This window comes from Rhynchophorus ferrugineus, unplaced genomic scaffold (genome assembly GCF_030347505.1).
Source record: "Rhynchophorus ferrugineus isolate W39M unplaced genomic scaffold, kcgeb_rfMv2 rfM2, whole genome shotgun sequence".
Taxonomy (NCBI): Eukaryota; Metazoa; Arthropoda; class Insecta; order Coleoptera; family Curculionidae; genus Rhynchophorus; species Rhynchophorus ferrugineus.
In genome coordinates, this window is record NW_027472581.1 from 4476125 (window position 1) to 4491031 (window position 14907).

Sequence of the window (14907 nt, forward strand, 5' to 3'; positions counted from 1 at the left end):
AACAGAAATATATACTCTATCCAACTAAATAATTCTGAGTGAATTAGTGTTTTAACGCCATTCTTGTTAAGTGTCAGCTCTAACATTAATGCCAACATATAATGGCCTTGACACTAACCAAGAGTCACAAAAATATTGACTTTTTATTATTTTAATATAGTATAGAGAAAATAACAAAATAATTACAAGTGTGCTTTACACTACTTTAGTAGTAATAAAAATACTAATCAGTCATTGAATTTCCTATTTATTAATGGAGCACTGTGAGACTTTGAGCAAGCTGCGTCTTTTAGTTTGTGTTTGACAGCCATTGACAGGAGACAATTTCTCCAATTTTAACACAAATGAAAAAAAATCGTGTGCTAATTGTTTTTTCTGCCAAAAAAATCGATTCCAATTGCGTTCAAGCAACTCTAATGGCCATTTATTTATTTGCAATTTGTTTGTTTCGTTTTTACTGTAGGAACTCCTGACAATTATGGCGAATGTTTAGGGTTACTGTCTTGTTAGAAAAAAGAAAAGAAAAATAAAACATTAGATTCACTCCAGAGGTAATCGTATTTTCCTGGAAGTATTTTCACTTGGTATTTTTTATTCACTATACCATCAATTTCAATAATATATTGTTGTTACCAAAACATCAGAATACTCAATACACACTTCTAAATTGACGCCAAAGAAGGCATTCTTTAGGCAGAGGCAGGCCATTCTTTTGAGATCTAAGAACAGGAAATAGTCGCTGGGGGCCAGATCTGGAGAATACGGTGGATAAGAAAACAATTCGAAGCCCAGTTCATGGATTTTTGCCATCGTTTTCACTGACTTGTGACACGGTGCATTGTCTTGGTGAAGCAGCACTTTCTTTTTTTTTAATGCTGCCGTTTTTGGACTATTTCGTCCTTCAAACGGTCCAATAACGCTATGTAATAGTCGCTGTTGATGGTCCTTCCTTTTTTAAGGTAGTCAATGAAAATTTTTCCGTGCGCATTCCAAAATACAGACGCCATAACCTTGCTAGACGCCACTTGTGTTTTTCCACTCTTTGGAGCGGGTTCATTGTGTGCAGTCCATTCGGATGACTATCGATTGGACTTCGGAGTGAAATGATAGAGCTATGTTTCATTCATTGTCATATATCGACGCAAAAACTCGGGTTTATTACGCTTGATCATCTTCAAACATTACTCCGAATCATCAACTCGTCGTTGTTTTTGGTCAAAAGTGAGCTTGCGCGGCACCCACCTTGCACAGAACTTTTTCATACCCAAATATTCGTAAATGATATGATGTACACGTTTAGTTGATATATTTAGAGTGTCTTATATTTCATTAAATTTCAATTCATTATCATATTCAAAATCATTTTGTGTATTTTTTAAATGTTTTCGTCGGTAACAACCCCTTTTGGGCGTCCACTGCCTTCGCCGTCTTCAGTGCTCATTTCACCACGTCTAAACTAAGCATACCAACCTTTGATGGTTGATATTCCTGGGGCAGTGTTCGGAAACTGGGCATCAAGCTCTATTTTTTCCCTTCAGAAAGCAATATTTTATCAACACGCGAAATTCCTTTTTATCAATTTTTTTCACAATAATAAAAGTTGCTTCATTCAAAATGCTATAATTCACAAATTAATGATTCGATAGCTGTCAAATTTATACACGCATCTTTTGAGAATTAGGGCTATCTAAAAACCATATGGATGTAATTCTAGTAGCGCCATCCCTGTGTCAGGCCGGGGACTTTTCAATTGACCTATTAATAGCAATTATTTGGTGGGACAATAAAGAAAACCCGACATTAATATTATTACAAAAATGGGCTAATAATCGCTCACTATTTGAATTATTAACTAATATTCACTGGAATTCGTAATATGAAAGCCCCATACTTTAAATCATTAAAAGTCAAGTATATCCTTGAAGTATCTAATAACTGTGGCTAAAAATCATTCATTTCTTGAATAAAATTGATGTTTAAAATTTTAAAAACATCTAAACATCAAACAAATAAACCTTTGCTAGATCTGTTTATTCTATAACGAGTAATTCTGAAATTCGAATGCTAATTTATACTGAACATGACAGAATATATACATATTTTAGATCTAATAGTATGCTTTAATTGCAATAATAACTACTAACGAGTATATACGACAGGTGTCTTACTAGTTGAGTATATTCACCTACGCATTTCTTTTACAATGTTCTTGCTTGTTTGTAACATGTCCACTAAATAACAATAAAATTTCTTTAATATACGCTAGGTGTGGGCATACACACAATCATCTCAAATATTTTATGTCAATAGGTCATTAAAATTTTTACACGCCTATTTTTATCATTGCAAATATGACTGTATATGATTATATAACTTTTTAATTATAGTTTTCTAGTTATTCCACATCGTAATCCCAACTTTCTAATAGTTTCATATTATTGATATTGAGAACATTAATTATTAATACCTTTAAAAATTGGTTCTTTCAACGTATCATTAATCATTTTCTTAAATTCGTTGTTACTTTTTTACATGCTGTACGAGGTATAATTTTGATTTTATTGCGTGATTGAATATATTTGTGCAACCTAACCTAACTCTTAAAATTAATGGCTTGAACATTTCTCTAAGGAAAACAACTAGTTTTCTGTTTCGTCAAATATTCGTTACTCTAGATAATATTGAAAAAATCTACAGCCGAATTTTTCATCAAACCTTTTTAGATTTGGTATTAGGCAAAACATTTCAAATAAATTTTATATAGATATAAAGGTATTAGAAAATGGAATTATATAAGCCAGAAAATTTGAAAATTTCAATATCAATACATATCAATCACAAAGAACGAACTTGAAGACAAAGAATGCCAAGACAATGAATTGCAAAGCTTATTGGACGAAAATGCAGTTCAAACACTTAAAAATATTTCTCAATGCTTGGGAAGTTTGATGAATTAGCTGTTTCCAGTTATTTATATGCGATGGAAGACATCCAAAATAAGGGGAAATAGCTACCATTTCAACGTTGCGTTTTCATTAGGTTAATTATTTAAACGTTAATGGGGTGATCTTGATTTTCAAGACAAAGGACAATTCAGATAACCGACAAAGCTTGATGATCTGAAGATAAATTGATGCAGATTCGGTTCCAACACAACAAAATATCAGAATAATTAACGTAAATAATACTAACTATAAACTAATACGTTAGGAATAAAAAGCAAGAAAATAATTTGGCTGGCTTACTAATTAAAAACCAAAACATTCTAACAGAAAACTAATTGTATCCTTTATCTAAAATTGTTTTATACAACATATGAAGAACATTTTCTATACCGTAATGCATTCCTTAAATATATTGCTTAAATTTTTTATTACTCTTAGTAGTTCCACAATCTGCCCAGAGGGCATTAAGTATTTGTTATGTTTACATTATATATACATGGCATGTAGAAAATCACTTCATTAAGTGATCTCCTATATAAAATATTATTTTAATTAATTAGTCTTATTCTAAAGTCTATATATATATATATATATATATATATATATATATATATATATATATCCAATAATCAGATCGGATGGTGTTAGACGTTTTAGTCTACGCACTTCACTGGCATTTCGCATATTTAGCTATTAGCGAGTACATTGAGATGCACTGAAACTCTTTCGAAGTACTTCACAAAACACGCTGAATTACACTCGTCATTGGTTCTAGAGGAATATCGCGTTGTACCACTTCATTTGAAATATAGCATGTAACCGTTGTGTGACGGTTATATTAGACTTGCTAGCGGTTCCTCATAGTTGGTTTCCATATGACCAAATAAGCTGTTCCGTTGTGCTTCTTCCAAGTTAGACGTTAATCTAACAGGTCAATTGAAATGTCCCCGGCCTGACACATAGACGGCGCTACTAGAATAAAATCCATACGTTTTTGAGTTAATCCTAACCCTCAAAAGATGCGTGTATAAATTTAACAGCTGTCGAATCGTTACTTTCTGAATTATAGCATTTTGAGTGAAGCAACTTTTGTTATTGTGAAAAAAATGGAGAAAAAGAAATTTCGCGTGTTGATATCAACTGAAAGTGTACATTATATAATTACAAATATTTTGGTATGAGAAAGCTCTGTGTAAAGCGGGTGCCACGCGAACTCACTTTTAACCAAAAACAACGACGAGTTGATGATTCGGACCAGTGTTTGAAGATGATCAAGCGTAATAAACCCTATTTTTTGCGTCGATATGTGGCAATGGACGAAACATGGCTCCATCAGTTCACGCCGAAGTCCAATCGATAGTCATCCGAGCGGACTGCACACGATGAACCCACTCCAAAGCGTGGGAAAACGCAACAGTCGGCTGGCGAGTTTATGGCGTCTGTATTTTGGGATGCGCATGGAATAGTTTTCATTGACTACCTTGAAAAGGGAGGCACAATCAAACAGCGACTATTACATAGCGTTACTACCTTTTGAAGGACGAAATCGCCGAAAGACGGTCGCATTTGAAGAAAAAGAAAGTGATGCTTCGCCAAGACAATGCACCGTGTCACAAGTCAGTGGAAACGATGGGAAAAATCCATGAATTGGGCTTCGAATTGCTTCTTCATTCACCGTATTTTCCAGGTCTGCCCCCCAGCGACTATTTCCTGTTCTCAGATCTCAAAAGAATGCTCGCTGGGAAGAAATTTTCGTCGAATAAAGAGGTGATCGCCGAAACTGAGGCCTATTTTGAAGCAAAGGACAAATCGTACTAAAAAAATGGTATCGAAAAGTTGAAGTGTCGCTATAATCAGTGTATCACCCTTGAAGGGAATTATGTTGAATAAAAAAAATAATTTTGCCAAAAAAATGTGTTTTACTATGAGTAGAAAGGGACTTTTTGGGACTTTTCAATTGACCTGTTATTAATATTAATATTAAAGGTATTTTACAACTTTTATTTTTGTATAATATTTTTAATATCACTATAATACTTAAATCGGCAGAATTTTAAAATATTTACAATCCAATCCTGCGCTGGTCCTCATTTGATCGAGGTAGCTGTCGGATGACCCCGAGGGCTCCTTGCGATGCCGTGGCTGATGGCAGCTCCTTTGAGAAGGAGCGGCACACGAAAAGCCTTTTCCCAGCGTCGTGTCGAAATTTCAATTGTTATTATGCGAACTACTTTTTTTGTATGGGCATATTATGTTAAAATTATGCCTTTCAAAAATTTCCATTTTGGTTAAATCTCTCAGGTCGTGACATCCCATTAAATCCGATTCCTAATATATTAGCTTAAATCTGAAAAAATATTTTGCAGGGAGAAAAACAAAATTAAATAATTTTACATAGGACTACTCGATTATGCCGCGTGATTGACGTATTTTGTTATTTTGTGAAACATGATGTATGTTAAATATTTAGGGTTATTTGAGGGCATTTTTACATTCAATGTCAGTTTGGTTAATATTATCACAAAACCATAATAACATATTTGAAGTCAATAAAGATATTTAGAAAGTATAAAGACTTTTGAAGCAATAGATATTTCAAAATTTGGTTCAACACTTAAAACTAATTTTTTATCAAAACAATGTATCTGAAGTAATCATCATTTATTTATATAAATTATTTAGGAAGACTCATTGGTCCTTGCTTAGTATCTAATAAAATAAATTTTGTAGCATTTTTCAGTTAGAGCACATGATAATACAATTACACTAGACCACACTGCTTGGTTATCTTAACTCTGCGTCCAAGTTTAAGGTTCTCAAGAGTTGCAGCACTTCTCTATTCCTCATGTCTTGTTGCGAATTGTTAATTTCCTCTGTGACAGAGTCCGAATATCTGGGTGTAGGTTGTTGTTGTGTACAAAAATGAAATATAATGTATGTGTAATCAATTTCATTTATTTTTGATATGCTTCTTCCAACAAAATTTTATATTAAGATTCATCCCAAGGTACTTAGCATTGCTATTGTATGGTATAATACTATTATTCACATTTATTGGTATATGAACAGTTTGGTTGTAGGTGCCTTTAATATGCATTGGTTTATTTACTCTCGTTGACTTTAATTCTCCATGTCTGATTCTTGAATTAGATATTTAAAAATATAAAAACATACTTCTTTCTGATTGTTTTGTATTAAATATTAACTTCTTTAGTATAGAGATTCCCCACTTTATAAATTCCTTTACAATCATAGCTTGTATCATCTTTTGCAAACCATTTAATACCTATTAATTCTTATTAAGTAAAGTCACCTTATGTGAAACTAGAAAATAGCCGAAATAATGTTTCAATCATTTAATTAAAGAAAACTGCAGAGTGGCAATTACTCCTAATTGATAAATATCTTAATAATTGTTTCTTTTAAGTGTGACTTTAATATATTAAATATTAAGCTAGTATTACCGGATATAATTCACACTATTAAATATAAGAGACATTACGTTTAAAATGGTAAATTAACAAAATTAAATAAAAAAAATTATTGGTTGGTTCGACATAACCCAAGATTTTGACATATGCTACGTTGGACTGCCAAATCAAAACTAAGAGACTTTTTCCTCGCGCATAATTTACATTGAATCCTGAGATCTTTATCATCAATCTGTAGCTGTCGATAACCAAAACGCTGTTATCAGCTCCGAATATGGCTCACCAAATCTCGTCACAGTTAGCCATCGATTGCAATTTGTCTAGCCCCTGGATTTATTCCTCAACTGTGTACTGATTGTCGCAGCTTAAATGAATGACTTCAAATTTAACATCTAAGAGAAACAGGTAGAACTTGTCTTAAACATCGTATTTTAAATTCCTCAAGTATACAAATGCCAGACTGTTACAATATTGTCTTAAAGTCATACATATGGATTGTAAAGATAAGTATTCAAAAGAAACAAATTTTAGTTTTGATTGTAATGTTTCCTCTCTTCCACATGGAGCCATGGCGAAGCAAAAGTCACGCAGCTTATCGTATTCCCATTACCACAATTTTTTTATTAACCCAATAAAATTATTTTAAATAGCTATATATTAATATTGTTAGATATTTGTATCGGAAAATTCGCTAACACTATATTGATTCTTTAAGATACTAAATATAATGTATATAAATAATATTTCCTTCATTTAGCATTAATGAAACATTTACCAATTTTACCCTTAACATGAAAATATATGTAAAAGTGTTGAAATTCTAATGACTTTTCTTATCCATCAAAACAAATAACACTTAATTGTTATGTTTATTATTGCATTGTCTTGTTAAGGATGCTTCAGACAGTTGATTACATATGATTGAAATATTTAATTAACTTTAATTAACTTACTGGCACTGTTAAATAATATTTAGATAACAAAAAATAATAATAACAAAATATGTAACAACTCTTGCCTGTGGTAATACACGCTGAATGATGTTGAAGGCACAGGTTCGTCTTTTTCAAAGTGTTCCGTCTGCAAACCTTTTAATATGTTAATGTATATGTCAAAATTAATATCATGGTTCCTAGTGGTTCCATACGAATATATAAGGAATATATATTGACATTGTTACAGAAAATAGTGTACATATTTGGAGCAAGCCAAGCACATACATGCTACTAGATGAAAAATAACGTTACAAGAGAAGAATCCAAACATACAAAGTATATTTAGAGCACATTGGTGGTATGAAAAATCCAAATTCAAAGGAAATACTTCAATACTGTGCAAATATACGTAATTCAATATATCAATGCTGTTACTTGCATATTGACATATATTATATTTGACGTCAACTTTGTTTTGTCTCTTTCGTTTTCATTAATGTTTCAATATATCAATTAAAAGCTTTTATTTATATTATTTTAAGTTATTTAGTGAAGAAAAATATATATTAATAAATGTCCTTGTTTTTTTATTTTCCCACCCTATATTTCTATCTCTTGTGTTTTGAACTAAACGCCAAATTGCTATAATATTTTGACATGAGTTGTTTCAAGGTTAGGTATGCTAGGTTAGGTTTAAGAAGTTTGAGAAGAGTTAGTAGTGTTATCTAAATGTTAGTAAACCACAAGAAAGCGAACAAGATGAAGTGTACGATTGGTTCGTCCTGTGCATGCCCATTCCGATAATCTACACCTAGTTATGTTTATTATTTGTTAATTATAGGATTATAATTACAAGTATTATAATTCAGAAAAAAAAACAAAACACTTTTTTATTGGTAGTCGAAGAAATGAACAAATTATAGCGAAGCTGAGACGACAAACTGAGAGTTTATGAATATGTATTGATCCCAGTAGTAAGTATAAAAATAGTAAACAAAATATCATACATTCCATATACGAGAATATCAACAATATTACCAGGATAGTGCCATTTTCAAAGATCACCCAATGACAGATAATGGAAAATTTAACTAGTTATCTGATATTACTTGCTAGGAATGTGTATATGTAAAATTGTATATGTCAAAATCAATATCACGGTTCCTAGTGGTTGCATACCAATATGTAAGGAATATATATTGACACTGTTTCAGAAAATATTATACATATTCGGAGTAAGCCAAGCACATACATGCTACTAGATGAAAAATAAAGTTACAAGATAAGAATCCAAACATACAAGGTATATTTAGAGCACATTGGTGGTATGAAAAACCCAAATTCAAAGGAAATACTTCAATACCGTGCGAATATACGTCATTCAATATATCAATGCTGTTACTTGGATATTGACATATATTATATTTAACGTCAACTTTGTTTTGTCTCTTTCGTTTTCATTAATGTTTCAATGTATCACTTAAAAGCTTTTATTTATATTATTTTAAGTTATTTAGTGAAGAAAAAATATATATTAATAAATGTGAACAACATAACTATATATTAATTGATACATGTTTGACTCTGTTTTAAGTTATGTTTTTCAACTTTTAATTTCACTGATCTAATGATCTACTGATCTGATAATCTGATAATCTCAATAATTTTCTTCAAATAACTTGTCCTTCAGTAAAAATAAATTATTATGAACTCCCACAAGCAGACAACGTTAAATATCTGGGGATGCGTTTTAATCAACGTTTTGCATGGAAAAACATATAGTGACAAAACGCAAACAGCTTGGGCTTAAAATAAATCAAATATATTGGCTGATAGGGCGTAAATCTAAATTATCATTAAATAACAAGGTTTTGCAGTATAAGTCAACAATTAGGCACATTTGGACCTATGGTATTGAACTGTGGGGTACTACTAGAAAATCTAACATGGATATCCTCCAGAGGTTCCAGACTAAAGTGTTGCGAGTTATCGTCGATGCCCCATATTACGTGTCTAACATATTGTTCTTAAAATAAATCAAATATATTGGCTGATAGGACGTAAATCTAAATTATCATTAGATAACAAGGTTTTGCAGTATAAGTCAATACTTAGGCACATTTGGACCTATGGTATTGAACTGTGGGGTACTACTAGAGAATCTAACATGGATAGAATAAGTTAGAATAGTCTTTAGAATAAGTTAGTTTAGATTTTAGAATTAGTTAGAATAGTATCTAGAATAAGATTTAGAATATAAGTTTGTACAGCAGATCACTTACTGAAGCGATCTTCTACAGATTGTTGAAATTCTAAGAGATTAATAAAAAAAATCTTCAAATACGCACGTGCTCAACGAGCCAATCATATAATACATCTTATCCACTTCCTTGTCCTCTTATATGTCAAAAACTTTGTTTTCATTCGAGTTCATCCCATTACAAAAATAGACACAAAAATAAATGAGCCTTATAAAAACCGGCATTATTTTAAATTAATGACGCATTATGAAAACATTATATGACATATAAAGCATAATTCCTTCTCGGAATATACATTAATGATGAAAATTTACTTTCTATGATAACCACATGGCATACCTTAAATTAATTTTACCTACAAATGGAACCGACTGATTCGGTACATGTAATAGCACCATAATGGAGCATTAAAGTCAACTCATACCGTGTACAACACCATTCAACTGTAAAATATATGTAGAAAAGAACGCCGATAACTATTCTCGTATCACTAGTACATAATAATCATTTTAATGAACCTTGTACGACAAGGTTTGTTATTGTGATTTCTTTTAAGACGGAACCGCTTTTATCTCGAATGATACGAAACTACTACCCGTTCCCCATCGTATCTAAGTTGATGAACTAATCTGCTCTAAAAGTCATGTAACACGTTAAATATGGATCTGACGCTATTTCAATAACAGCGGGTTTCAGCCGTTACATATCAATTTCATAGTTAAAGCGTGTATTAATTGTTTTATATAATGCAAACTAAACCAGTTACGACAATATGAGGTGATCTAATTGTCAAAAGTTGATATTACTCTACAATACACGAGGACTATTCTAGGTTAATCTGTTATAATTGTTTCTACGAGGACCTACAATATACCACGCTATACCAACTATTACCTCTTCTCCTAAAGAGATCATCATAAAATGTATCATCTGTAAAGGAGTTAGTGTCCATTCTCTCATCATATATTCTGAATAATTACCCATAATTTTACAGACGCTATCACTTTTACTATCCGAATCAGTGCTCTAGTCAATTCTTGATAAGTCTGATTCACTATTCCATCATTTGTCAATTTTTCTTCTGTGTGTCTATGAAGTTGGTCTAATCCAAAAGTGTTAATGTAGACAAGACAGTTCTTTATTGTATGCCCCTCTAGACCAGCATCTCCATTAAAATAATTTTTTGCCACCTCCCATATCAATTCGTCGCCTTCCTCAAGAGAGGAAGTATAATACTCGTTGACCATTTTTTTCTGCCATCCGATCTACTATGTATATTTTTCAGGTTTCGTTCGCTTTAATATTATGATTCCTTGTAGTTGTTATCCAGTAGTTGTATTGCTTTCACATTGCTGTAGTTTAGTAACCTTCTTTTATAGCTTTGGGTCGAAATAATGTTTTATAAATTCAAGATTATTATATGCGTTGATTTTGTGGCGATAAGCATTAGTAATTAATTGAGGAACTTTAGCTTTGATAACTTAGTGCAACTCTATATTCGCACCCGTAACTTTAAATTGCCTTTGCTTGCTAAGTCCTTGATATTAAAGAAGTTGGAAGCAGTTTCGCACTAACCAGCACAATTGTTCAACTTTGAGTCTAATCTGCTCAGATTTTTGTCTAACGTGATGTTTCCAATTTAATCTACTATCAGAATAAATGCGGATGTTTTCAAGTATTCGCAGTACTCGGCTCAAATGCATTAATTATAGTCGTTGGCTTAAATCGACCAATGGCTTCAAATCCTTCTCTTCACATTATTTGGACTGTCCTGAACGCTTTTTATCTTCGCTGTCAATATAACCACTTTTAAAACTTTGAAATCAGTATTCACATATTGAAATCGATGGAGCATAGTTGCCACGACCTTAACACAGCATTCGATGATCTTCAGCAGCCTTTTTCTTCAAATTGAGGTAAAAAAGTAAAACTTCGCGCTAATGCGAATTACTCGGTACACACGCACCAAAAATATTCTGTTCACACTTCGACGGTTGAAACATACTGAAAAGTGAAGGCTTCAGCATAAAGATGGTTGCAAATGTACTGGATGAAATATAATCCACTGTAGCACAATCTGTTGTTTTTGTTTAAAATGAGTTTATTGGCTTAATAATATAACAAATACTCTTCAAAAAAACGATTCAATATTATTTTTGTGAAACTCGTTATTATGATATTTCCATGCTAATTACATTTTTTGTCATTAAAACGTATAAAAACAAACACCAATGAATAACAATGACGGATACCGACCGTTGGCTTCTCGTCCAGTTAAAATGGCATACAGCATCATTGACGTGGACATCGTTAAGATAAAAATAATTGCGATAATCGTTTGTTCGTTCTATTCTTAGATGATTTTCTGGTCGGCGAACACCATCGGGGCGACGATGAATAAGTTCGAGTTTCGGGAAATCGACCGCTACCCCGGCGAGATCGGCCCCGAGTGGCCGTGGGCCAGTCCAGGTCGGTCGGTCGGTCGGCTCGTGACCACACACGCGGCCCCGGTCACGCCGCGTCGGACGCGATGGCGTGGGACGATCGCCGACAACTACAACGCTGCGACCGGACCGTGATACACGGGGTATTCCGCTTTTCGGAATATGTCTAGAGAGGCACGTAACGTTGTTAATAAGTGTTTTTGATGTTGGCTCATATTTGTCCGGCTACGGTCTAGAGAAACCGACGCGAATCGGACTTTACGCTCGGCGACAAAACTTTAGCACATTAAAATTATAACATTATAACTTCTAAAATTAATTTTTAGCTTTTATATTCTACAATTCGTATAAATATTAATAAGATATAGTTATTTCTTACTAACAATAAATTTGGCGCTGAACTAATGCGACAAAACTTTGGCACATTAAGTATTCCTCATGAATTTTAGATTTACCAAAACATACTGTTATAAGTCGTATAGATGTGTGAAATGAGCAGGAGAGCATGCAACGAATGATTGCACGCGCAAAACACGTGACGATAAAGTAAAATGACAGCAAATACAAAATAGCCCTCTGGAATGCTTGGACTCCAATGACATGCCAGGGAGCTTAAAATGTTCTTATTTTTTTTTTTTTTTTTTTATTACTCTTCGTGAGTCTACAATCTGCCCTATTGGCAATAAGTATTTCTTATGTCTATATTATATATACATGGCACGTAGAAAATCACTTCATTAAGCAATCTTCTGTATAAAATATTATCTTAATTAATTAGTCTTATTCTAATGCTTATTCTAAACTCTACATATGTCCAGTAATCAGATCAGGTGGTGTTAAACGTTTTAGTCTACGCACTTCACTATCACGTCGCATATTTAGCTGATTAGCGAGTTCATTGGGATGCACTGACACTCTTTCGAAGTACTTCACACAAACACGTTGGATTACACTCGTTATAGGTTCTAGAGGAATATCGCGTTGTATCACTTTATTTGAAATATAGTACGGAGCATCAACAATGGCACGCAACACCTTATTTTGGAACCGTTGAATGATGGATATATTAGATTTGCTAGCGGTACCCCATAGTTGAATTCCATATGTCCAAATGGGCTTGAGTATAGACTCATACAGCAATACCTTGTTATCTAATGATAACTTGGATTTGCGAAAATGTTCTTATATGAAAATATTGATATCATGATAGTACCCCAAACACATTTCACGGATAGAAATTATTTACGGATTCCAAAATACAGGCTGTATCAATACCACGGTTTCTTTAACATGTTCGGTAATAGATTCATCGCCGGAGGAGACATGTAATGTGGGATTCTAAATTAATAACAGCAGAAGGCAGAGAATTGGTCAAAGTAATGAAGCCACATAACTTACAGCATATATCTACTGGTGATTGATTTGATTATTCTACCTGAATTCCTTTAAACTAGAATAAGGGGTGTTTCTGTGACTTCAGAGCTTTTGAAATACCAAAAATCCAAGGAATATGGATGACTTTCAAAGCTTTATATTTCCATATCCCAGGCATTTGGAAGATATAATGATATGGAAGATATATGAGATGAGATGAAATTATAACAATCCCAAAACCTAGAAAGTCACCAAACGAAGTAAAAGCCAATAGTCCTATACCACTGCTGCCAGTAATATCTAAGGTTTTTGAAAAACTCTTGTTGAAAAGAATAAAACCGGTTATAGAGAGAAAAAACCTAATACCAACACACCAGTTTGGGTTTATTAACAAGCATTCAACAATTGACCAGGTCCACAGAACAACAGATGTTATTGAAAAAGCCTACGAAAGTAAAAAAGTATGCCCAGCTATATTCTTAGATGTAGCACAAATCGTACTTTACAGCCAGAATGTTAGGAGTTAAACAAGAAGAAACTTACTCTATAATAACATAAGCTAAAGCGGGTGTACCACAAGGAAGTTTGCTGGGACCAATGCTTTATCTACTCTACACCTGTGATATACCACAAATGGAGAATATACAGCTGTCGGAAACAATAGTGAAGAAGCCACACCAAAATTAGAACAATTCAAACAGGCAAGTGACATTATAAATAATTGGACACAAGCTTGGAACATAAAAATTAACGAAAGTAAATATGTGCATGTGTAGTTCACCTACAATCAGACCGTAGAAGTACCAATAACATTAAATAATAATATCATTCCATATAGCAACAACGCTAAGTATCTCGGAATGAATCTTGATGCAAAACTTCGCTAGAAGGAACATATAAAGAAGAAAATAAAAGAACTGGACTTGAAATATAGGAAAATGTACTGGCTAATTGGAAGAAAATCATAATTATCAGTACATAATAAATTGCTATTACATAAGCAAATACTGAAACCTGTACGAACAGACGGAGTTCAATTATGGGGATGTTCCGCAAAGAGTAATATAAACAAAATACAAATTTTTCAGAACAAAGTCTTGAGAAGTATTGTGGGCGCACCCAAATACTACAGGACTGACTATCTACACCTAGACCTTCAGATATCCACAGTCAGTCAAGATATCAAGATAATTGCAAGGGGGTCTGAGGCAAGACTCCATTCTCATGAGAATATTGAAGTATTGCAACTTTTAGATACCACTTTATCTTGTGTAGTGTTGCCTAGTGAGGATCAGTTAATAAAAAATACAACAGTGACATGTATAAATATTATTTCACCAGAGACTGAGATAGGGCCGATGGGTCTTCCTAGTTATATAACTAGATTTAAGTTATCATAAAGACAAATTGTAGGTTAGTCGGAAACGACTAGTAACAATGTAATAATTAAATAATAATAATAATAAAATATATTTCCATATTCGAATAGTTTACAGCTACGGGTACTTTGGCCAACT

At 32.9% G+C, this 14907-nt stretch overlaps 1 protein-coding gene across 2 annotated transcripts in view; it reads left to right on the forward strand.

Moving 5' to 3' along the window:
- nAChRalpha2 (nicotinic Acetylcholine Receptor alpha2) overlaps positions 1–14907 on the forward strand; it is a 152084-nt gene that overhangs the window by 59739 nt on the left and 77438 nt on the right. Inside the window, exon 1 of one of the 2 annotated variants that reach the window (XM_076394695.1) lies at positions 12035–12190. The exons of the other annotated variant lie outside the window; for it this stretch is intronic. The gene's annotated coding sequence lies outside the window, so the exon portion shown is untranslated. Of the gene's footprint in view, positions 1–12034; positions 12191–14907 lie in introns of those variants that run through there. 2 annotated transcript variants of the gene reach the window in all.